General features: G+C 41.3%; 1 protein-coding gene across 3 annotated transcripts in view; it reads right to left on the bottom strand.

Annotated features, from left to right (window-relative positions):
- setx (senataxin) overlaps window positions 1-15,543 on the bottom strand; it is an 83,361-nt gene extending 67,818 nt beyond the window's left edge. For 2 of the 3 annotated variants that reach the window (XM_048558486.2, XM_048558488.2), the window contains exon 1: window positions 15,445-15,543. The gene's annotated coding sequence lies outside the window, so the exon portion shown is untranslated. The remainder of the gene's footprint in view (window positions 1-15,444) is intronic. The other variant, XM_048558487.2, reaches the window with a different exon arrangement.
- Between the last annotated feature and the right edge of the window lie 8,789 nt (window positions 15,544-24,332).

Genomic DNA, 24,332 nt, shown 5'->3' with positions numbered 1-24,332 from the left:
GGTTGTTAACCCTAATCATGCCCCTCATGATTTTATAAACCTTTACAAGATCACCCCTCAGCCCTGACACCAGAGAAAAAAGCCCCAGCCTATTCAACCTCTCCTTGTAGCTCAAACCCTCCAACCCAAGCAACTTCCTTGTAAATCTTTTCTGGACCCTTCCAGGTTTAACAACATTTTTCCTATAGCAAGGCAATCAAAATTGAACGCAATATTGTAAAAGCAGCCTCAATGACCTATACAGCTGCAACATGACATCCCAACTCCTATACATAATGCACTGACCAAGTGCCTTCTTCCCCACCTTGTCTATCTGCAATTCCACTTTCATGGAACTATACACCTGCAGCCCTAGGTCTCTTTGTTTTGACTAGTCCTAGACGCACTTAGACGCAAAAACCTTCCCTGGCTCCATCCTTCCACACAGTCTCACTCAGAGCTGGACACAAAACATGGCCAGATGTTTTCTGTCAATTCAAACATTTTCTGTCGGATTCTGAGTCCTTAAAAAAAGGGAACTCTAGGAAAGAATCCATGATCTCCTTCAAAACTCAAGAAAACAAAAGGACTTTAAAAAAATTACGCTAAATTAAAATTCTTAATTGTTAACATAATTCATGGACACATTAATGGGACCAATAAAACAGCAGCTGTTTCAGAAAATATATTTTTAAAAATTTGTTTGATAAAAAATAAGAACGAAAATTGAATTAATCCTTTTATTTACTTGTTACTGCCACTAGTATAGTGAAATATTCAAAATTACTGGACATTTTACACAAAGGTACAGTTACAATGCTTTTAGCAAACATCTTGCCGTAATCTGAGTAATATGTAATCTGACTGATGGTCCTAATCCTCATTACAATCACTGCATCGCCGCAATGCACCATAATTAAATAGAATATTGTAGTTTAAATATAATCCTCAGAAACAGAATGAAAAGTATTCAGAGATGGGAGGAACTGCCGATGCTGGAGAATCTGAGGTAACACGGTGTGAAACTGGATGAACACAGTGGGCCAAGCAGCATCAGAGGAGCAGGAAAGCTTGACAGAAGGGTCCTGACCTGAAACATCATGCTTGCCTGCTCCTCTGATGCTGCTTGGTCCACTGTGTTCATCCAGCTTCACATCATGTTATCGGAAAAGTATTCAGCATTAATTTCAAAAGGAAAAGTTATATTTAAACCAACCTTATTAAGTAACAGAAAGGAAATCCAATCAATCCTCATAGTAAAGGAACTGCTTTTTGAAATACTTAGATACATCATTTGGGATGACAGTTAATCATGAGGTATTGGCACTACATACTCTAAACAGATGTATTAATTATTCATTGGTGACACCTCACCTTGGGAGAGATCTATGAAATTGTGAAGCTGTTACAAAGGGGGCTACCACACAATATTACTGATGTGACATAATGAATTCAGAGACAGTAGGAAGTGATGTCACTAGGAATTATCATTACTCTTTCTTCCTTTATCCTCTATGTTATTGCATAGTTACTGTTGGGGTGTCTGATAACCACTCACTAAGGACTTCTTGCCTTCAGCATTTAGGTCATCCTTCTCTCTTTTGCTAATAGCATGATTAATTAACAAAGCCATCACTCCAACATATCCTAGTTTCATGTCCTCCTTAAGTGTCAAGTGCTCTTTGCATTTTTCAATCTACATCATTCTACAGCCGTATGTCTATAATAGATTTCAGATTGCACATACTGAAATTGTGTATTTATCTATCTGTTCATCTGTTTTGTTCTGGAGCTTTTAATTTTGTCCTTTTAAGTATTTTTAGGAACCTTGAGCTTTGTCTGTCATTTGCTTTTCAATTTGTACTTTCCTGTCATGGTTTACATATCATTTCCATATTAAGGATTTGTTCTTTTGTCTGGTCTCTACTCTTTGACTTACCACATTTTCCTTATTTTGTGCCCTCGCCCGCATTTGTTTAAAGATGTTTCTACTTCCCTAGTTACACAGCTCATGAGATCACCAGCCTCAACATGGGAGGGTTTACACATAAACTGTCCCAAGAGTACAACTCCTGGTGCAGTGGCCCATGAACTGGAACCCATTTCTCCCACACCAGTCTTCAAGCCATCCCTTATCAGATCTATGCTAAAGCCTTCCAAGCTGGAGATTCCACCACCCAGAAAGATAAGGACAGCACATCTTAAGCATGCCATCCCCTGAAAACTGTCCTCCAAATCATTTGCCATGCAAATTCGTCGAGAATAAATGGACATATTTAGTTTTCATTGCTGAGTCAACATGCTGGAACTCCATCCCCACCAGCAAGTGCATTTAACTCCAATACTGACTGCAGTTCAAGAAAGCAGCTCACTACCACCTTCTAAAGGGCAACTCAAGATAGCCAATAAATATTGGCCTTGCCAGCTATGCACATATCCCATACATGAATAAAGATACATTAACACTTTTACAGTATGCAGTTTTACATTTGGCTTATAGGCAGCTGTGCAAGTCTCATTGTGCTAGTGCTGCAGGGTTCCAGAAGTAATGTAAAAGCATCTGAAAGACTTTTAAGTATGTGTCTTTTTAAGCAGTGCAAGAATGGCTGCTTCCTTCTTTGCCCAGTGTTATCTTTGACAACATAACCATTGTAACGGGTGAATTTTTTAACAATCTCCAAACTGAACACAAAATGTAAACAATTTCTTTTTAAATCTTTATTGGAATATAGATGGCTTTAATTTTTTTTGCAAAAACATTGACATAGTTTAAAAGTAAATTGGATTAAAACAATACTTTGGACCAAGTAACAGATCATCAAATTTATTTTCATAGCTCTCAAATTTCCCATTGAAATGGTTGGAATAACTTGAAACAAATTTATCTGGAGAATTACCTAAATTTAAAATTAAGCCTAATCTCAACCTGTAAGCAAGAAATCCTATTCAACTAATTTCTGATTCAATTGAAACAGACACTTTTTTTATAAAGGCAGAGCGATCTATACAAAGTTACATGCAAGCAGAGGAAACGGTTACTTTCCTACTCATGCTTGCCACCACTTCCCCTGTATTGATGTCAACTTTCATATCAGTTACTAATTAGCAGGTGTAGCAAGTGAGTAGGAAATAACACCAACATGAAAAAGGTTGTGTGATCACTGTCACATTATTGCTTGTGTTTGAACTGGCTGCTGTGTTTTAACATTACAAGAGTGGCTACCCTTAAAAATTAGTATTAGCTATGAAGTAACTGGGGCAACCCTAGCTTGCAAAAGGTACTATCTAAATAAGAATCTGTCTTTTGCCATAAATGCATTTATTTTTAAACAAATACATGATACCTGCCAAATAAATATACATTCACTTTCTGTGACTATTCATGGATCACTGGTGGAAGCAAATGAAGCCTATCTGATGAAGGACCACAAGACACTCCTTTGCTTACCTGAGACTTTAACAGAATATTTGGAAATCAGGGGAAAATAATAATCACTTGATTAAGTATGTCAATAACTAAAGATTACTAAGGATCAAGGATGATGAGAAGAAAAAAAAGTCATAATTAAGGCAGTATCCTGTAACACTCTCAGCACAGGAGGGGTTCTGAGGAAGGGTCACCAGACCCAAAGTGTTAACTGTTTTCTCCTCCACAGATGCTGCCAGACCTGCTAAGCTTTTCCAGCAACTTTGTTTTTGTTCCTGATTTACAGCACCTGCAGGTCTTTTAGTTTTTATCCTGTAACACTATCAAGTTATCTCAAAATACTCCTACCCATGACAGGCCTATTTGCAAAATGATCTTAAAACAGACAGACTTCAAACTGCAGCCCGAATTGGCCAAAATATTCAAATTTACAAAGTTCTAAAACCAATTAACCTCAATCTTAAATGTGTTTTAATAATTAGATTCTATGGCCTTCAAGGGATATTGCTACAATGCTGTAATTTCTACCAGTCAGTCACTGGTATGAAAATGGAGATCAATCCAGAAGTGGTAGCAAGCGTGAGTAGAAAAGTAACTGCTTCCTCTGCTTGCGTGTATTTTTTAAAAAAGGGAACAGTAATCGCAACAGTGTTACAGTTGAGCCTGAAAGTAGTTGATTCGGACTTCTTGCTTAAGTTTCAATGAGGCTTTTAATTTAGTTGTTCTCCAACAAATCTGCTACAAGTCACTCTAACCACTCCAATGGGAAATTTGAGAACTATATAAATAAATTCAGCTTATTTGACTATTAAATAAGATGACCTGTTACTTGGTCTGCTGCATTGTTTCATTCCAATTTTCTATCAAACTACGTCAATTTTTTTGCACAACAAAATTGATTGAATAATCTGTACTCTGACAAAGATTTAAAAAGAAATTGTTTACATTTAGTGTTCAGTTGTTTGGAAATTTAACAAAAATACTTCACCCATTACAATGGTTATGTTGACAAAGATGACACTGGGCAAAGAAAGCAGCAGCTATTCTTGCACTGTTTAAAAAGACAAATGCTAGAATATCTTTTAGATGCTTTTACATTATGCTAGTGCTCCTGGGTTCCCGAAGCACAAGGCTTACACAGCTGTCTACATGCCAAATGTAAAACTGCATACTACAAAGGTATATCGTCATTCATGCATGGCAAGATCAGTATTTATTGACCATCTTGTGTTGCCCTTAAGAAGGTGGTAGTGAGCTGCCTTCTTGGATTGCAGTCTGTGTTGGAGTTAAATGCATTTGTTGGTGGGGATGGAGCTCGAGGATGTTGACTCAGCAATGAAAGCTGAATGATTATATATTTTCCTTTATTTTCGGCAATATTGCATGGCAAATGACTTGGAGGACAGTTTTCAGGGAATGGGATGCTTAAGATGTGCTGTCCTTATCTTTCTGGATGGTGGAGTCTCCAGTTTGGAAGGCTTTAGCGTAGGTCTGATAAGGGAAGGCTTGAAGACTGGTGTGGGAGAAAAATTGGGTTCCAGCTCATGGGCCACTGCACCAGGAGCTTAATAACTTAATGAACAGTGGAATACTGCAAAGAATCTTTCTAAATATATAAATTTAAATGTACCGAAGTGGCTTTCATTGGCTAACTTGATTTCTGCAATTCTGTCACTGTCATTCATTGCTTTGCGCTGTCTGCAATTAGAGTGGCATTTTCCAATTTTCAAGAAGAGATAGAGGCTATTATAAAATTCAAGTCCTTTTTGAAAAATGAACCAAAAGTCCAAGTACAGACTCTACAAAAATAACTTGTTTAATATGCTTCTTCTCACTCTCTCTCATGCATTCTTGAGGAACACATTATAAAGTTTACCTAAAGCCCTTCCTTCAGATTTTCTACAAATAACGTCAAAAAGGAGCTACAGCAGGGAATTCAGCAAAGTGTTCCATCATTATAGTTAGCTGACTTGCAGTAACCAATTTAACACATATCTAATTCAGCTCATTCTCCGTCATTAAATCCATTTCCTTCTCATTCCTGAAAATTTTATTGCTTATGGAAATTGTCCTGGTGACCATCAAGATCCCAAATATCTACGATCACCTTATACTTCGAGCAACTTGCAGGACAACATTCATCACATTATGAGTGAAGGAAAAAGTCTGGCTAAGCATGCATTTTATGAGATGGCCTGCTCCAGCAAATTCTGAACCATACCTTTAGGATTAGTAACAGTGTAAATCTATAATGTTCTGCACTCTTTTCAAGGTAAAGACCAAAGCAATGATTTCAAAAGCATTTTTTAATTGCATCCTACAATCATGATGTTTATGAGAAAGCTTTGTTTTTGGAACGCCTCTAGGGCAAAGTGAAGGCAGTCAAGTGGCCTGTTCCGAGTTCGGACTGAGTGGTCTGAATGTTAGAGATTGAGGTGGTTCAGATAGGTCTTTATTTATTTACTCATGAAACATAGGTATCACTGGCTGGCCAGCATTTACTGCTCATCCTTCGTTGCCCTTCGGAAGATGGTGGTGAGCTGCCATCTTGAATCATTGCAGTCCATGAGCATGTTTTACTGGGCAGAAAGTGCAAGGTGCCAATATTTAAGAGGTAAAGGCAGCAATTTGTGCTTTAATAGGGGGAGAACTGGGAGTCGCCAAAGTCCCTTAAAAGTGTACAGAATATCATTTTATAAGCAGTGTGCTTTAAACTTTCCACCTATGTTCAAAATAAGGGAGTTTGGGTCTCAAGGATAGTTAATCAGCATTTTTACCAGGGTGCAAGACAAACGCGATTTCCCCTGACAAAGCTGGGCTTTGAGAGGGGAGTTTTCTAGGTTATGCCCCGGATGAGGTTATTCTTCCATGATTTATAAGAGAGTTTTAAGCAGAAAGAAGGTGCAATTCACTACGCAGCAATGTGAGTAGAAGCTCCTGACTGAATTCATGATAGGATAAAACTAGGTTGTAAGATGCTACAGGAAAAGACTCCAGGTAAAAATTCTCATTGTAAAAGATGCTGAGATTACAAGTGCTTAAGCCACAACTGAACATATACATAAGTAAACTTTTGGAAGTTTAGAATAATCTTGGACTTGTTCTAGGGCAATTGTCAATCTACTTAAAGGGCTGGGTAATGTGCATCTATAAAGTATACTTTTGATTATGCTAAAAGAAAAGGGAATGTTCTGCCTGGTGGTTTAAAATATAAGTTTTCTACAAATACGGCTTTTAGCTGAAGTGCTCTTGGTTCCTTTATTACAGTTGACTGGAAGTTTGTATCTCCTTTTAATAGTTATCTATATCTATGGAAATTGAAATAAAGACCAATGAAGTTCTGCCTGTTCTGGGTCAGTTAAAAAATAATTATGAATAAAAATCAAAAGAACTGTGGATGCTGTAAATCAGAAACAAAAACAAATTGCTGGAAAAGCTCAGTAGGTCTGGCAGCATCCATGGAGAAAAATCAGCGTTAACATTCGAGTCCAGTGATCCTTAGAGCCTTTCCAGCAATTTCTGATTTCGTTAAAAATTAATTATTTTAAAAAAATGTCAGAAACAATATAAACCACGATTTCTTTCCTCCTATTGAAATACTGAAACCACAAATGTATCTTTGTGGCAGGATTTGCACAAATGCAAATACAGCATGAGTGACACACCTAATAAATTTCATTCAGTGGCAAAGTATCTTGTATCCCATTGCAACTTTCACCCACTCCACTATCAAGCTTGTGCAGTCAAAGCAGATGTCCCCATGCAGGAAATCATTACGCACAAACCCTCAGCACAATGATCTCAGGATATTCCTAGCTTACTCCATCATTGCTTGCATGCACAATTTCAAAGTTTTCTAAGAAGGTACCTTGCTCATGTAAAATGAAAGTAAAAGTGGCTGAGATACGGCGCTATGTCTCTAAGGACATTACAAGAAATTTACTTGCAACGGCCCTGCTAGCTCCTTGAGTTCAATGTCTCAAGAATGAGATGCAGCAGTGGCAAATGAAAAGGAAGTAAATCCTGCACTCTGGATTCTACTACATCACAGGACATTCTGTCCCATGTACCCAAAAATCAGGAATCAGCCGCTCTGTAACATAAAGACAACAGGAACTCAAGCCCAGTAGATGGAAACATCCTCAAATCCAGGGATAACTAACAATGAGAACATAAGCTGAGTTTCGGTATTAATATTCCAGCGATAATTCTGCCATAACACCCCCTTCCTACTTTTTAACCAATGGATATGGCTGATTAGCATACGGACCACTTATGAAAGGCTCGGAGAGACCATCCTTCCTAAGGAGTTCAAAAATTCAATCCCTACATCTACACAAACCCAAGTGGAAGAATAAAAATAGTTAGACAGGCAGCCCTATGAGCAGATGGTTATTTCAGAGCGTTAAAGCAAACCAGGATCTTGAAACACTCTCAGCCTAGTGTCCTTGAGCATGGAGCACATGGTGCTCAAAGGTCCAGTAGAGGCCTTTAGGGGCCAGAGGGCGTCTTAGGATCTGGGGTGCATCATCACACCCGACAACTTTATTTTAATTTAGCATGTTCTATTTCATTTTATTAGTTTCCATTTAACTGTTAATTTCTGTTCGATTTCAATATGGTGCCCCATTCAACTTCCTGTTTTCAAAAAAGGTCAAGGATGCTTTACTTTGAATGGGGTAGGGGGGGTGGGGTGGAACGGAACACCTTTATGCTCTCAGACAAAGAAACATAAGAAAACTCTTAATATCTGCTTGCTAACCAGCTGCCTTGTGACAAATGGGCAATTAAGATGTCCTGCAGAAGTATTTAGGGAGTTAGGCAAGACAGGTTGTATTTCAAAGAGACAACTGACACCAAAAGTAACAAGGGACACAGAGGGGATAATAACAGCTGCTGATGCTGGAGTCTGAGATAACACAGTGTGGAGCTGCAGGAACTACAGTGTGCCAGATATCATCAGAGAAGCAGGAACACTGACATTTTGGATCGGGACCCTTCTTTGGAAATGGGGGAGGGGGAAATGGGCTCTGAAATAAATAGAGAGAGCAAGGATGGGGTTGGGGAAGGTAGGTAGAATGGTGATAGGTGAGTGCAGGTAGGCAGTGGTGGAGATTGGTCAGTGAGATGAGAGGAGTGAATTGGTGGGAGAGAAGATGGACAGGACAAACAGGTGGGCATGAGGGGGAGGGCTGGTCGTGGGTTGAGGCTGGGGGCGGGGAAATTTTGAAGCTAATAAAGTACACATTGAGACCATTGGGTTGTAGGCCCCCATGGCAGAATATTAGGTGCTGCTCCCCCAGTTTCCAGGTGGCGTTGTTGTGACAATGGAGGGGGATTGGGAGGGGGAGCTGAAGTGGTTCGCGACTGGAAGGTGTTGTCGTTTGTCCTGAACAAAATACAGGTGCTCTACAAAGTGGTCTCCGAGCCGCCGCTTAGTCTTACCGATGTAGAGGCGGCCACATCGGGAGCAGCAGATGCAACAGACCACATTAACTCAAGTTTCTCCAACCTCTCCTCATATGCCTTGTTGACTAGTTATTCCACCTGCAATGCCACTCTCAGTAACCTGTGTACCTTTACACTCAGATCCCTCTGTCTATCAGTACTCTTACATGTTCTGCCATTTACTGCATATAATCTGTCTGGATTAGACCTTCCAAAATGCATTTTGCAGTCACCTAGTCTCTGACACCTATAGAATTAGGTCATTGTTTTGAAAAAGGGCACTTTGGCCTTCTTTTGTTTAAAAGCGCATGCAAAAGTACCAATACTCATATACACTCAATGATATTAATATTTATGAATAAATGTAAATCTCTCACCCTTCATCCTAGTACCAAAAGGAGTTCTGTTTAGTTTATGGGTGAGCCAATCTGAGCTACTTAATCTCCCTGCGCCCAAAGGTGACCAATAAGTGTCTGTTACTAACAATTGATCGCTAACAGCAATGTAAAGGAGCAAGACCCTTTAGATAAAGCCAAATCAGGAGTCAGAGAGGAGACTAGGCACTGGATTCTGACACCACTGTCATCCTTTATGTTTGATCCCAAAAGAACAATAACTCCAAACACTACTACAAGACTAATCTTTCTAAATGAAAATATGTTTTGTGTGTAATTAACACTCAAAAGAAAAAGCAATGTGGCAGCATATCCAGAATCTAAATCACTTTAGAATCATCTGGGTACAAAAGTCACAATGGAGCACAACTGATTCAGTTTAAAAGTGGGCTTGTTTCCCCCTGAAAGTGATACATGCCTACAAGTTCTGTTTCATTCTGTGAAGTGAAGACAATGTTCACATGAAATATTAACATGTAATTTCTTCATTTTTGTTGCAATATGCTGGATTCTAGAATATAATTGCAAAGCAGTTCAACTCAGACATTATAATTTGAGCTTTGTATTCATAGGCACCTCCAGCCAAATGTAAAATTTGAACTTTCACTAAATAGGACAAGATACAGTTCGATACCAGTTCTACAAGTAGGATCCTCAGGATATTATGACAGAATAGCCTTAGATAGTGGCTCTTCCTCACTGCACCTTGGCAGCAGCTGCCATAAGATTTGGTGCATCGTTCAGCTCATCGTCCTCAAACTTGGAATGTGCCAGTCTGCAACACTTTTTGATGAAGTAGAAGATAGCTCAAGCGACCACTGTGGTGCAAGCTTGGGGAATGGGTGAGGCCTGCATCACATGCAATAACACTGGGAACACCTCACATCTGATGACAACTGTGGACGTTAATCTAAAATTTGCTGGGTTAACTGAAATGAAGGAAAAAAAAAAGAAGTTTGCCTCATTGAAAAAGTCAATTGCCAGATAGTGACCTAATGATTAGAAAGACCACTGTTTTTCATTTGTTTGTGTTTCTGAAAAATATGTTTCTTTAGATTAAGTTAATAATAATGGATTAAACTGTCACAGTATGTCGGCAAGACTGAAGTCGTGGTTTAAAACCAGGACGTCAGATGGGTAATGTGACTATTTATTAGCCAAACGGAGAGCACTTGATCACAGAATTGTTCTGTGTAAATAGCATGTGGCTTTTTGGATGACAAAGGTAACAACAGCGTGACCAAGCCAAGGCAGAGGTCAAACTTCTGTAATCAAAGTGACATGGTTCTTTCCAAAGAGAAATGAGCAAATTCTAATAAGCAATTGATCAAACTAGCTGTGGGAATGACACGTTTAAGATTTTAGCCTATGGTCAACTGATCAAGTCATTGAAAACTGGGCACTACCAAAATTTGAATGCACAGCCTACCTATATGGAGAAAAGGTATAAGAAAGCCTGCCTTAGAATAACAGTTATTTGGCTCAGGAGGTTGTCTGATCACGGCTGGAGGTTGCAAAAGGGTGGGCTAATCACTGGACAAGTCCACACAAACTGGTTCACTTGTGATTGTAGGCATTGTATGGGTAAGATTTTTGCACTATTTTATAGTGCACTTTGCTGTAGAACATTGGGTATATCCCATTGGGTTACCAAAATCCAGAGACAGCACTAGGGATCCAAGTTCAATTCCAGCCTAGGGTGACTATCTGTATGGAGTTCACATGTTCTCCCTATGTCTTTGTGGGTTCCCTGTGGATGCTCCGGTTTCCTCCCACAGTCAAAAGATATGCAGGTTAGATGGATTGGCCATGCTAAATTCCCCGTAGTGTCTAGGGACTTGAAGACTAGGTGGATTACTCGTGGTAAATGCAAAATTATGGGGATACGGATGGCTGGGTGGGGTGTTCTTCGGAGGGTCAATGCAGACCCAGTGTGCCCAACGGCCTCTATCTGCACTCGATTTTAAATTAGAAATTTAAATTTTAAATTCGATTTTACGATTTTAAATTAGAAACAAAATCCTACGCCACATTGTCACCCACAAATGGACAAGAAACGTTCTAGCTTTGGCATATAGAGATAATCCTTTTTAAAACTCATTTTTGCTAACAAAAGATAGTTTGTATCTTTATAATCACATTGCATTCTATAGGACGGAAAGTCTCTGAAGGCCCAAAAAGGACAGTGACACACTGAGGTGTGAACAGCTTCTTCCTATCTCATCAAGAATGATCTATTCAAAAAGTAATTGCTAGACATTAAGAAATTAACAACCTCAGCTATGCAACAATTGTTAAAGAGAAACTTTGCCAAACATAAGCTAGCCCTCTAAATTCTTTGGAACATACAATCAATATGAGAGATGTTACAACTTTGAGTCATGAGAGGCTGTTTGAGAAACTGAATTGGCTGGAACATTTTCCCTGGAGCAAGGCGGGGGGGGGTGCTGAGGAGTGGCCTTACGAATATTTATAAAATCACGAGCAGCATAGGTAAGATGAATAGCCAACATATTTTCCTCAAAACTAGAGGGGCATAGGTTTAAGGTGAGAAGGGGAACGATTTAAAAAGGACCTAAGGGACAAATCTTTCACACAGAAGGTGATGCTTGTATGGAATGAGCGGCCAGAGGAAGTGGTCAAGGTGGGTACATTTACAATATTTAAAAGACATTTCAACAGGTACGAGGATAGGAAATGTTTAGAGAGATATGGGCCAAAACACAGAACAATAGGATTAGATAACAAGGTGTGGAGCTGGATGAACACAGCAGGCCAGGCAGCATCAGGGGACGAGGGAAGCAGACGTTTCAGGTCTGGACCCTTCTTCAGAAAAGGATGTGTTCAGTTTAGAAAATCTGGTCAGCATGGTCGATTTGGGCCAGAGGACCAGTTTCTGTGCAGAATGACTCGATGACTCTTATGTCGCAAACCTTTGAATTGAGATCTGGACTAAGGATTTGAGTGGCTTCAGTGAACATCTCTTTCTTGCAAGTAATTTTTTAACCTTGTTTTGCAGAGAAAGAAAAGTGATTCAACATTCTTCCAGCAGACAGAGCTTCCACCAACAGCTATTGGTAAATCTACAACAGCGCTTTCTGGTAGAAGAGGCCACAACTTCGATACAACTCTTTCAGCTGCAGAAACAGCGCTTGTAGACAGTGAATCTTCAGTGACTTTTTTTTTAAATCTGCATTTTTCATTTGAAGAAGTTGAACTGCTGATACCCTGCAAAATTGTATTTTCTGCATGCTCGCGATGTGAATGCACATTTGCGTGCATCAGTTGGATGTAGGATGTGCATGTACATTTTAGAAGCTTTAATATGTTGTACCTGGGTGGGTTTGAGCATGATAAGACTAACATATTATGCCTTAAGAATATCTGATTTATTTTAAACAAATTGCACACAGCCAACTACACATTTAACAGGTGCTGAAATGCAAATTCAAAGTATAACACCTCTGCTTCCAGTAAGCTGGCGGTGGAATAGGGCTTCTGAGCTCGGAGGTTGTCTGGGCCATCAGCTTTTCTATAGTTTCTCCCATCTCTGTCCACTCTTTTCTTTACCTCTTCTATTTCATTTTACTTATCTCTTGGGGAAGAACTCAGTTGTAATGATGGCATCAGCGGCAGTGAGTGGGCCCAGCAGCGCACTCATGGTGCCGGAGGGGAGTTTGGACTCCCAGTAGCGTCTGCATCATCGAGAAGGTCCTAGCACCGACTCATGCTGCTGTTGCAAAGGCAGGATCTGCACTCAATGCAGATTCATGGAGGCAGTTGCAGCTAATTTAGGCCAGAACGAGACCTGGGGCATCAGCAGTGTTTGCATCAGTGGGGTGGGTTCACAGCAGCAGAGCCAAGTTTGGCCCAGTGTGGTACTCAGCAACGACTTGGTGGTGATGAGATAGTGCCAAACAGTAGCGACTTCTGTTCCAACAGAGTGGCAAAGGGGACTCATGCCTGGCCACCAGGCTCATGGCCCACAATAGAGCACTTGAGGAGGAGGACTGTAAGATTGAACACTATTTCTTTACCCTTCTGCCTTTATATTGTGTTTTGGTTTATTTTTTGGTGTTTTAAGATGGCGCCAGAGGGTGGTAACACCATACAACACTTTTCACTGCATTTTGTAACAAAATACTCCAGACAATAAATAAATCAAATCAAATCACTGCTAGGTAAGGAGAGGGAAGAGGAAACCCAGCCTTTGGTTCCAACAATGCATGGTGACAAAGCACACTGTAAAAGCTTTATTCTTGACAAGAGAATCAAATACTATGGTCTTAATTTCTTATGTTATATCCTCTACATTTTCTGCAAACAGCACTAGAAAACATCAGAGACTATGATTAAATAACAGGAAGTCTGACGCTTAGCCTGATGAATCTGGTATGTTAAGTTTAATAACAGTCACAATGGTTTTTGACGTATTATCAACAGTCTGAAACAAAGTGCTTGCAACAATGGACAATCTAAGCTAATACAGTGTTTCACAAAGTCATAACAGACTTGAAACTTTAATTCTATTTCTATCTCCACCGATGCTACCAGACCTACTCAGTTTCTTCAACTCTTTTTAAGATTTCCAGTACCCACAGTATTGTATTACAGCAGCAACTTGACTAGAAAATACAATTAGGGCATTGATGACTTGCAGGCTTCATATTGTACCTGCTGAAAGTGTCAAGTGGCCAGGTGTTCATTGCTGTTAAGCCAGAGAAACTAATTTATGTACCAGCATCTGACAGTACCATCCACAAAAGTTAAAATGTAAGTGTTAACATTTTCCATGACTGCTAACCTTTTACACCAAAATGCTTAAGAACAAAACTAATAGTAAATGGACTTAATGAAATGATGAAAATAGTCTTTTATTCAACTCTAAATTTATCATGATTTTACTCATGGTGGGGAGGGAGATCAGGTGGAAAATGGCATAACTGTGTCTGGGCAGCAAAGTTAAAAAAAGGCTTAGTATGTTCAAAGGAGAAAGTGAATACGAGAAAGGGGTATGGCATGTGGACATGTCTGGAACTTGGGTCCAATGGTCGGGTCAGGTGTACCTGCAGTGATAAAGTGCTACAGGAGCTTTTTCATTGCATGAACAAGATGTTTGCAAGGTAGGCATGAATTTTGCACTCATATTAGTAATGCTATATTTGAAAATGATCAAACTAATTCTAAAACAATATTTTGGTTAATTCCATAAAGGACACCTGCATAATTTACAAAATGCTTTCTTTATGAGCTGTCAAAACCAATCATGCAAGGATGGGGGAATCAGTTGAAGAACGTAGATATTTTCGATTTCAGCTGTTCAGAAATGTTATCACACATCTGGAGACATAATAACATGCCAACATCTCCACTTCTCCATAATTCCCACTTCCATACTGTCCTGCACCTCTACTCCCTTCATTTCTTCCTGATGTCTTCATTATCTCCCTCCTTACTTCATTCACATCTCGCTGCCCACCTGCATGCCCCTCCCCCGTTTCCGACTCAGTCCCTTTACCTCTGCACACACACAGCTTACCCATCTCTATGAAAAAGCAAAATACAGCGGATGCTGGCAATCTAACGTAAAATCGAAGTGCTGGAGCAACTCAACAGGTCCGGCTGCTTTCCCAAAGACAGAAACAGTTAGCCGAGTTCCGAAGAGGATTTACAATGGACTCGAAAAGCTAACACTTTCTCTCTCCAGAGATGTTGCCGAAGCTGATGAATTTCTGCAGCACTGTATTCTTATTCCTAAACTCCAGACCCTTACTCCTTCCTTAACCTGGGTGCCCATCTTTCACGCATCCCCACCACACGTCCCATTTGTTTTTCATCCCATTGTCTCCTCATGTCTCCCCATGTCCATACCTTAGTCCTTTCTTCCATCCCACCTCCCCACGGCCGTTGTGTTTTCCCAACCCCGTTGCCTTCAACCCTCCCTCGAACTCACAGGCCTTTACCTCATTTCCTCCCCCATCTCGCGTCCCTTTCTCCTTCCCCCCGGGCTTTACGCACTTCGGTTCTCTTCCTTTCCACCACCACCTCCTCTGTCAACCCTTCACCCCAGTCCCTGCCCGCTCCATCTCCAGGCCCACGTAACCCGCCCCCTCCGGGGGGGGGCAAAAACAAACTCTCGCTTTCTCCAGCCCGCAACCCATCAGCCGTGGGCCCCCGCTCGCCGGACGCACTCACCATTCTGCACTCCGGCGGCGGCCCCTTCACTCAACCCCGGCGAAAACTTCGACCCTCAACTTTTCCATCCCGGCAGTGGGTTCCGCCACCGGAAGTGACACCGTAACGAAGGGGTGGGGCGCTCCCGCGCAAACCGGACGGCGGCCGCCGAGGGAGAATACGCTCCGGAATCGCCTTCAAAACCGGCCCGCTTGCTGAGGACAGCAATCAGACATGTTCCTCCATGCATACACACCAAACAAAACACTCCGGCGTTAGACAGGAAGAAGGTTGTTGAGTTTTCGTGTCCGTGTCAAAACGAGGAAAGGTTAAACATAAGGGTAAAGCCTTCCCTACTCCTGCCAGACCACATGGCTGCTCCCTAACTGGAGTGAGATGGTTGGCGTGAGTTTAACCTGAGGGTAACCACGCTTCTGGGTGAAGAGGTTGAGGAGGATGCTTCATGGTAAGCTTAGCCGGTGCAGGAATTGAACCCACGCTAGTTTCACAACTCCGCATCGCAAACGAGCGGTCCAGCAACCAAACTAATCAATTCCCCAAGTTAGATATGTAGGAATAGTAGGCCATTCAGTCCCTCAAACCAGTTCCAGCAACGAAATCATAGCTGATCTGTGGCCTAAATCCATAAAACAAAAAGTAGGCTTCAAACATGTGAAAATTTAAGGGAGAGGAAGGGCAGTAAAGGAACAAAAGAGAAGCTCTGTGGGAGATATTAAATGACGAACGAAGTATTGCAGTGTCAAAGGACTAAAGTGACAAGTTTTTAAATGTAAACGTGGAAGCATGAAAGTAAGCTGATGACAGAAATTATGGTGTGAAAGTTGTTGAATTCAGTGATGAGTCTAGGGCTGTAAAGTGCTTGGGTGCCGTTCCACAAGTTTACATTTGATCTTTATTGGACCTCTGCAGTAGGCCAAGAACAAAGAAAACATTGTGATAAGCCGTGAAACACAAGACTAATGGGTACTCAGGACATATTGGGAATTTTGATACATGTCACAGAACAAGATACCAGTATTGTCTATGGTTAAGTTTGGGGAGGGTGGCACATGGAAGACTGGTTAGGAGGATGTTGGAATAGTCAAGTCTCAAATGAAAAGCAGGTAAGAAAGAGATGCATTTATATCATATCTTTCACATCTGCAAGATGTCCCAAAAAGTGTGTAAACATGTCACTGTTATAATGTATAAGATTCAGAAAGCAAATAGTGCACAGCAGCATTCTAAAACGATGTGACAGTAGCAGTATTGAACAACACTTGGAGGAAATAATGAGGGTAGCAAGAATGCAGAATGTTCCACGGACTTCAGTGACCAATAACAAGGGTGTTTTGGCAGCACCACTACTAACCAAGCTGCTCAAGTACTAAAGTACACGGGCAGCCAAACAGATTCTGCTGCAGGTGATGAGGGAATACGCAAGAGGAAACACATCGATGAGTCAATCTGCCTCACTAATCTGCCTGTCACGTATTTACCTAACCATGCAGTAATGTGGTCTGTCAGCCACAGCCGAATTATACTTTAATTGTCAAGACGGTGGCAGAGTACTGAACCTGAGCGCTCCCTTGCTCTGACTGCTATTTTTCCCCTCTTGTTTTTTTTTCTCTTTTCTTTTACTTAGCTCTTGTCCTGAGCTCAGATGGCATCGGCAGCAGTGAGTGAGCCCAGCACGGACTAGAGTCCAGCGCAGACCTCAATAGCAGCGAGTGGGCCCAGCACAGTTCTCTTGGCAGCAGCAAGTGGGATCCTGGAGCAGACTCGGGTGAGCCTGTGATACCAAAGTGTGGAGCTGGATGAACACAGCAGGCCCAAGCAGCATCTCAGGAGCACAAAAGCTGACGTTTCGGGCCTAGACCCTTCATCAGAGAGGCTTTCCGATGACGGGTCTAGGCCCAAAACGTCAGCTTTTGTGCTCCTGAGATGCTGCTTGGCCTGCTGTGTTCATCCAGCTCCACACTTTGTTATCTTGGATTTTCCAGCATCTGCAGTTCCCATTATTTCTGGTGAGCCTGTACTTAGTTTTCCGAGTTGAGCACAGGACCTGGCACTAGAATCGGCAGCTACTGCATCAGTGAGGTAGGCTTAGTGGCAAAGCATGGCACCTGAGGATTGGTGACTTCGTCATTGGTTGGATCCAGCGTTGTTGGCCGAGAGCATCATGGTGTCGTCAGTGAGGTGGGCCCAGCGAGAGATGTGACTCGGACGTTGGTGGCTTTAACACAAGGTGGCAGTAGAGGAGAATCAGCCTAGTGGCGAAAGACAGCACCTAAAGAGTGGCAATGTTGCTTGGCCTTGTGTAAACAGTGGCCAGACGGCGGAGGAGGGATGGCGGCGCAGGCATTGTTGATGATGAGCTGGCTCAGGACTGATGGACTCTCTTTAAGCTATACTTTTATCATTCTTTTTCTTATTCTTTAACTATTCAAAATGGCACAGGATCACGGCAACAGTAGAGAAGATTTCCACTGTATTTTATTGGGTTTTCTCACTGTGACAATAAAATCATTCATCAACACAATTTGCATCCTCACAGCCCAACATATCCCAACTCTACCATTACCATCAAGCCAAGGGATCAACCCTGATTCAATGGAGACTGCAGAAGGGCATCCCATGAACATGCCAATGGCATACCTAAAATGTGGTGTCAACGTGGTAAAGCTATAAAACAGAATCATTTGTATGTCAATCAGTACAAGCAGCAAGTGATAGAGCTAAGTAATTCCACAACCAATGCATCAGACCTAACTCTGCACTTCTGCGACATCCAGTTGTGAATGGTAGTAGGCAACTGAACACTTCACTGGAGGAGGAGGTTCCATAGACACATCCCCATCCTCAATAATGGGGGAGCTTAGCAGATCAATGCAAAAGATAAGGCACTTGCAATAATCTTCAGCCAAGTAGATGATCAATCTCTGCCTCCCATCATCACAAATGCCAGCCTCCAACCAATTTGTTTCACTCTAAATAATATTAAGGAATAGTAGATGCAGTAGATACAACAAAGTCTATGGGCCCTGATAGCAGTACTGAAGAATAGTGGTTTTCAGATTTGCTAATGGTCTTCCAAGATTTGCTTGGTCCTTTCAAAGAACATCTAAGGAGCAGCGTGGATCTTGCAGCTCCTGGGATTGCAGGCTTAATTAAATATTTATTATAGGTAAGTTTTTATAGCCATTATAGTTTACTAATGTAAGATATTTTCCATTTTGTTTTATTAACATTTCAAAAAAAAAACCAAACCACAAAAAGCGTGAAGCTGGATGAACACAGCAGGCTAAGCAGCATCTCAGGACCACAAAAGCTGATGTTTCGGGCCTAGACCCTTCATCAGACCCATCCCTTCGATGAAGGGTCTAGGCCCGAAACGTCAGCTTTTGTGCTCCTGAGATGCTGCTTGGCCTGCTGTGTTCATCCAGCTTCACACTTTGTTATCTTGGATTCTCCAGCATCTGCAGTTCCCATTATCTCCCCCCAAACCAAAAAAAGCGACTTGTTTTCGAAGACCTTTTGTAAACTTTTTTTTAAAGGATCTACAGTGAACAGCAGATGTTTTTTCATTCATAGTTCAGAAATTTAAATAAGTCTATATGTGTTTTAGAGGATTTTTTTTTACTTGCAACAGTTTTATTTTGAAGACTCCAAATAGATTTTTTTAAAACACAAGGAGTTGTTTTCATTCTGGAGAATCTGGCATGTGGTCAGCTCTGGAGAAGTTTCTTTTCCTTCAAGGAATTTATTGAAGAGGAATTGTTTTTCTTCAGTTAATCAGCTAAGTGTTGATTTTATTTAATTTTTTTTCCATTTTAACATTATTTTCTGTAGGTAATTAAAGGTAGTTTATTTTATATGTAAGATGATATTTAAACATTTTTGTTTTGGCTTAACGTTATTAAGGCCATATACAAGGTACAGAGTGAGATGGTTAGTAGATTTAGAAAAGTTATTTCCCAGCAGGATCAGTGAGATAGATGGCAGGCTGTCAGGAAAGGTAAGAAGGCTGTTCAAAAGTCTCTGGTGGCTACTGTGCTATCAAATAGATATTCCATTTTTGGAACAGTTGAAGGTGATAATCTCTCCAAGAAAAATGGAAAGGACAGTCAGTTATTGGACATGTAAAACAATTTTTATCTTCAGCATTTGACAAGATTTAATAGAATTATTATTGTTGGGAACTGGCGTGTCAGGGGCATAGACAGTTGATTCTGTGGCAGTGAGCGTAAATTTAGAATGGTTTGTTGCTTTCCTGATGCTAGGTTTGAAGACATTTCTAAATGTTTCAAGCATATTGTTAAAGCCAAAAATTATTGTACACTTTGGTAGGAATAACATTTTTAGCGAAAAGATTAAAACAGTGCAAAGTGAATTTAAGGGATTAGATAGAAGATTAAAAAAAACCTAAAAGTAGTAATCAGAGATAATGGGAACTGCAGATACTGGAGAATCCAAGATAATAAAGTGTGAAGCTGGATGAACACAGGCCAAGCAGCATCTCAGGAGCACAAAAGCTGACGTTTCGGGCCTAGACCCATCATCAGAGAGGGGGAATGGGGAGAGGGTTCTGAAATAAATAAGGAAAGAGGGGGAGGCGGACTGAAGATGGATAGAGGAGAAGGTAGGTGGGGAGGTGGGGAGGGGATAGTTCAGTTCGGGGAGGGCAGACAGGTCAAGGAGGCGGGATGAGGTTAGTAGGTGGGAAATGGAGGTGTGGTTCGAGGTGGGAGGAGGGGATAGGTGAGAGGAAGAACAGGTTAGGGAGGCAGGGACGAGCTGGGCTGGTTTTGGGATGCAGTGGGAGGAGGGGACGAGCTGGGCTGGTTTTGGGATGCAGTGGGGTGGGGGGGGTGTTCTGCAAAGTGGTCTCCAAGCCTCCACTTGGTTTCCCCAATGTAGAGGAAGCCACACCGGGTACAGTGGATACAGTATACTACATTGGCAGATGTGCAGGTGAACATCTGCTTAATATGGAAAGTCATCTTGGGGCCTGGGATGGGGGTGAGGAAGGAGGTGTGGGGGTAAGTGTAGCACTTCCTGCAGTTGCAGGGGAAGGTGCCGGGTGTGGTGGGGTTGGAGGGGAGTGTGGAGCGGACAAGGGAGTCAAGGAGAGAATGGTCTCTCCGGAAGGTCGACAAGGGTGGGGATGGAAAAATGTCTTGGGTGGTGGGGTTGGATTGTAGATGGCGAAAGTGTCGGAGGATGATGCCTTGTATCCGGCGGTTGGTGGGGTGGTATGTGAGGACGAGGGGGATTCTCTTAGGGCGGTTATTGCAGGGGCGGGGTGTGAGGGATGTGTTGCAGGAAATGCGGGAGACACGGTCAAGGGCGTTCTCAACCACTGCGGGGGTGAAGTTGCGGTCCTTGAAGAACGCGGCCATCTGGGATGTACGGGAGTGGAATGCCTCATTCTGGGAGCAGATGTGGCGGAGGCAACGGAATTGGGAATAGGGGATGGAAAAGTAGTAATTTCTGGTTTACTCCCAAAGCCAAACTCAAATGAGGGAAGGAACAAAAGGTTAAAGGATTAAAACCACTGGTTGAAGAACTGCTGTATTGTTCAGGGATTCGGGTTTTTGAACAGTTGTAATGTCTTTTGCGATAAAGACCTGTTCAAAAAGGATGGATCTAACCTAAACTGGAAAGGGACCAATACCTTAGCAGGGAAATTTGCTCATTCCATTAAGGGAGACGTTATACTGACAGAGAAGGCAAGGGAATGAATTCTAAGTAGCAGTGTAAATGGAAGGATTGATGGGATGGGTTCTGAATGAGAGGAGAGCACATAGATTAGAAAAAGATGAAAGAGTCACACTATGTCGTAAATCTGAAGAACTAAAGTGCATTTGTTTCAATGCAAGGGTCTTACAGGTAAGGCTGATGAACTCAGGGAATGTTTAAGAACATGGGATTGGGACATCATAGCTATTACAGAAACCTAGCTGTCAGCTGGACAAGACTTGGCAGCTCAATGTTCCAGGTTTAAGATGCTATAGGAAGAATCGAAAAGCAAACAAGAGGCATAGTGACATTTTTGATTAAGGAGTACATTACTGTTGTAAATGGGGAAGATATTACTGAAAAATCGCCCAGTGACAATATATGGGTGGAAATTACAAATAAGAAAGGAATGATCACTTTGATGGGATTGTACTATAGGCCCCACAATAGTAAGATAGAAATTGAGAAACAAATATATAGGGAGATATCAGGTATATGTAAGCATTTTAAGATTGTAATAATGGTGGATTTTAATTTTCTAAACATTGATTGGGACTACTGTAGTGTTAAAGATTGGATGGTGAAGGTTTTGTCAAATGCGCTAAGAAAATTTTCTTTATCAATGTATGAATGCTCCTACTAGAAAAGGGGCAAAACTAGACCTTATTTTGGGCAATAAGGCAGGGCAGGTGACTGAAGTAAAAGTGGGGGAACACTTTGAGTCTAGCGACCATAATTCTATTAGTTTCAAAGGGTTATGGAAAAGGATGAGCCTTCCTTAAAAGTTAAAGTTTTTAATTAGACTTTTAAAAGTTGGATGGTGTAACTGTTCGCTGCTAAAATGATGTTTGACAAGTAGGAGGCACTCGAGAGTGTGATGATGAAAGTTCAGAGGCATTTTGTTGCTGTTAGAGTGAAGGGTAAGGCTGGTAGGATTAAAGAACAATGGATGAATAAACATATTGAGGTTATAGTCAAGAATAAAAGAGAATTTTTGTTTAAGATGCAGACAACTGAATCTCTTAATCAATATAGAGTGTAGGGACATTCTTAAGAGAGAAATCAGGAAAGCAAAGAGAGGAAATGAGATAGAATTGGCAGGTAAGGTTAAGGATAATCCAGAAAGATTCTACAAATACATTCCGTGGAGGTGCCCGTGTTGGCCTGGGATGAACAAGGTCACAAATCACACAGCACTAGGTTACAGTCGAACAGGTTCAGTTTACAACATGACCTTTTAGAGCCTGACTCCTCCTTCAGATGTTAGTGAAAGAGGTAGTATCAGACACAGAATTTAAAAGTAAAAGATCAAAGGGTGACACCACTGATGAAGATGTACTAAACAAACCAAAGAAATGGAGTCTAGAGAATGCGGATAAATAAACTTTGATGTTTTAACAACAGTTCACATAATAGAAGGGGAAGTTCATGAGGTCTTTGAGAATATAGAGGTGGATAAATCTCCCGGAACGATGTAGAAAGTAAGGGAGGAAATATTCACATCATCTATAACTACAAGTGAGGTGCCTGATGACTGAAGGGTGCCTAATGTCGTACCTTTGTTTAAGAAAGGTTGTAAGCAGAAACTGGAGATCTATACACCTGTGAGTCTGACATCAGTAGTGGGTAAATTGTTTGAAGTGATTATACAAGATAGGATTTATGGGCATTCAGAGAGGCAAAAATTGATTGTTGATAGTTAGCATGGTTTTGTGTGAGGAAAATTGTCTCACAAACTTGATTGATTTTTTTGAGGAAGTTACCAAAAAGACCGATGATGGAAAAGCAGTAATGTTGTTTGTTTGTACTTTAGCAAAGTCTTTGACATAATTTAGGTTTTCTAGGATTACCAAGGGATTTTGATCAAATAGGTCTATGGGCTAAAAAATGACAGATGGAGTTCAATCTGGATAAATGTGAGGTATTGCATTTTGGTACAACAAACAAGGGTAGGCCTTGTACAATTACTTGTAGGCCCTTAGGTAGTGTCGCAGAACAGATGTACCTAGGGGTGCAGGTGTATAATTCTCTAAAGTTTGTGTCACATATAGACAGAATGGTTAAAAAGGCATTTGGCATGCTTGCCTTCATTGTTCAGTCCTCTGAAGATAGGAGTTGGGATTTTGAGGTTGTACAGGACATTGGTGTGGCCTCTTCTGGAATACTGTCCAGTTCTGGATGCACAGTTATAGGAAAGATGTTATCAACCTTGAGAGGGTTCAGAAGAGAATTACCAGGATATTGCAGGGTATAGAAGGTTTGAGTTATAAGGAAAGCCTGGATAGGCTGGGACTTCTTTCATAGGAGCTTATGAGGTTGAGAGGTGACCTGAGAGAAGTTTATAAAATAATGAGAGGTATGGTTGAGTTGATGGTAGTTGTATTTTCCCTACGGTGAGGAATTTTAAGACTACGGGACTTTTTTAAGGTGAGAGAGATTTTAAAAAAAGACATGAGGCAAATGTTTTACACAGAAGGGCAGCACGGTGGCTCAGCGGTTAGCGCTGCTGCCTCACGGCACCAGGTGCCCAGGTTCAATTCCACCCTTGGGTAACTGTGTGTGTGGAACTTGCACATTCTCCCCAGGTCTGCGTGGGTTTCCTCCGGGTGCATCAGTTTTCTCCCACAGTCCAAAGATGTGTAGGGTAGGTGGATTGGCCATGCTAAATTTCCTGTAGTGTTCAGGGATGTGTAGCTTAGGTGGGTTAAAGAATCTGGATGGGATGCTGTGAGGGTCGGTGTGAACTTGTTGGGCCGAAGGACCTGTTTCCACACTGCAGGGATTCTATGATCTAGGGTGGTTTGTGTTGGAATGAACTCCTGATGGAGTGGATGCGGGTACAATTACAACATTTAAAAGACATTTGGACGGATATATGAATAGGAAAGGTTTGGAGGGTTATGGGCCAGGAGCAGGCAGGTGTGACTAATTTAGTTTGGGATTATGTTCAGCATGTACTGGTTAAGTTTCTATGCTGTATGACTCCATGGTCCACTTTTAATGCTGCTCAGTACAGCTACAATAATGGCATCTGCCCAGAAGTCTGGAAAACTGCCCGTTTATGTCCTATACACAAAAAGGACAAATCCACACAACAAATTACTCCCCATTAGTCCATAGATCATCAGTATATTGATGCAAAGTGTCATCAACAGGTCTATCAAACA

The sequence above is a fragment of the Stegostoma tigrinum genome, chromosome 29 (assembly GCF_030684315.1).
Source record: "Stegostoma tigrinum isolate sSteTig4 chromosome 29, sSteTig4.hap1, whole genome shotgun sequence".
Classification (NCBI taxonomy): Eukaryota; Metazoa; Chordata; class Chondrichthyes; order Orectolobiformes; family Stegostomatidae; genus Stegostoma; species Stegostoma tigrinum.
Note: the sequence above shows the minus strand (reverse complement) of the source record. Positions and strands in the feature narration are given on the sequence as shown.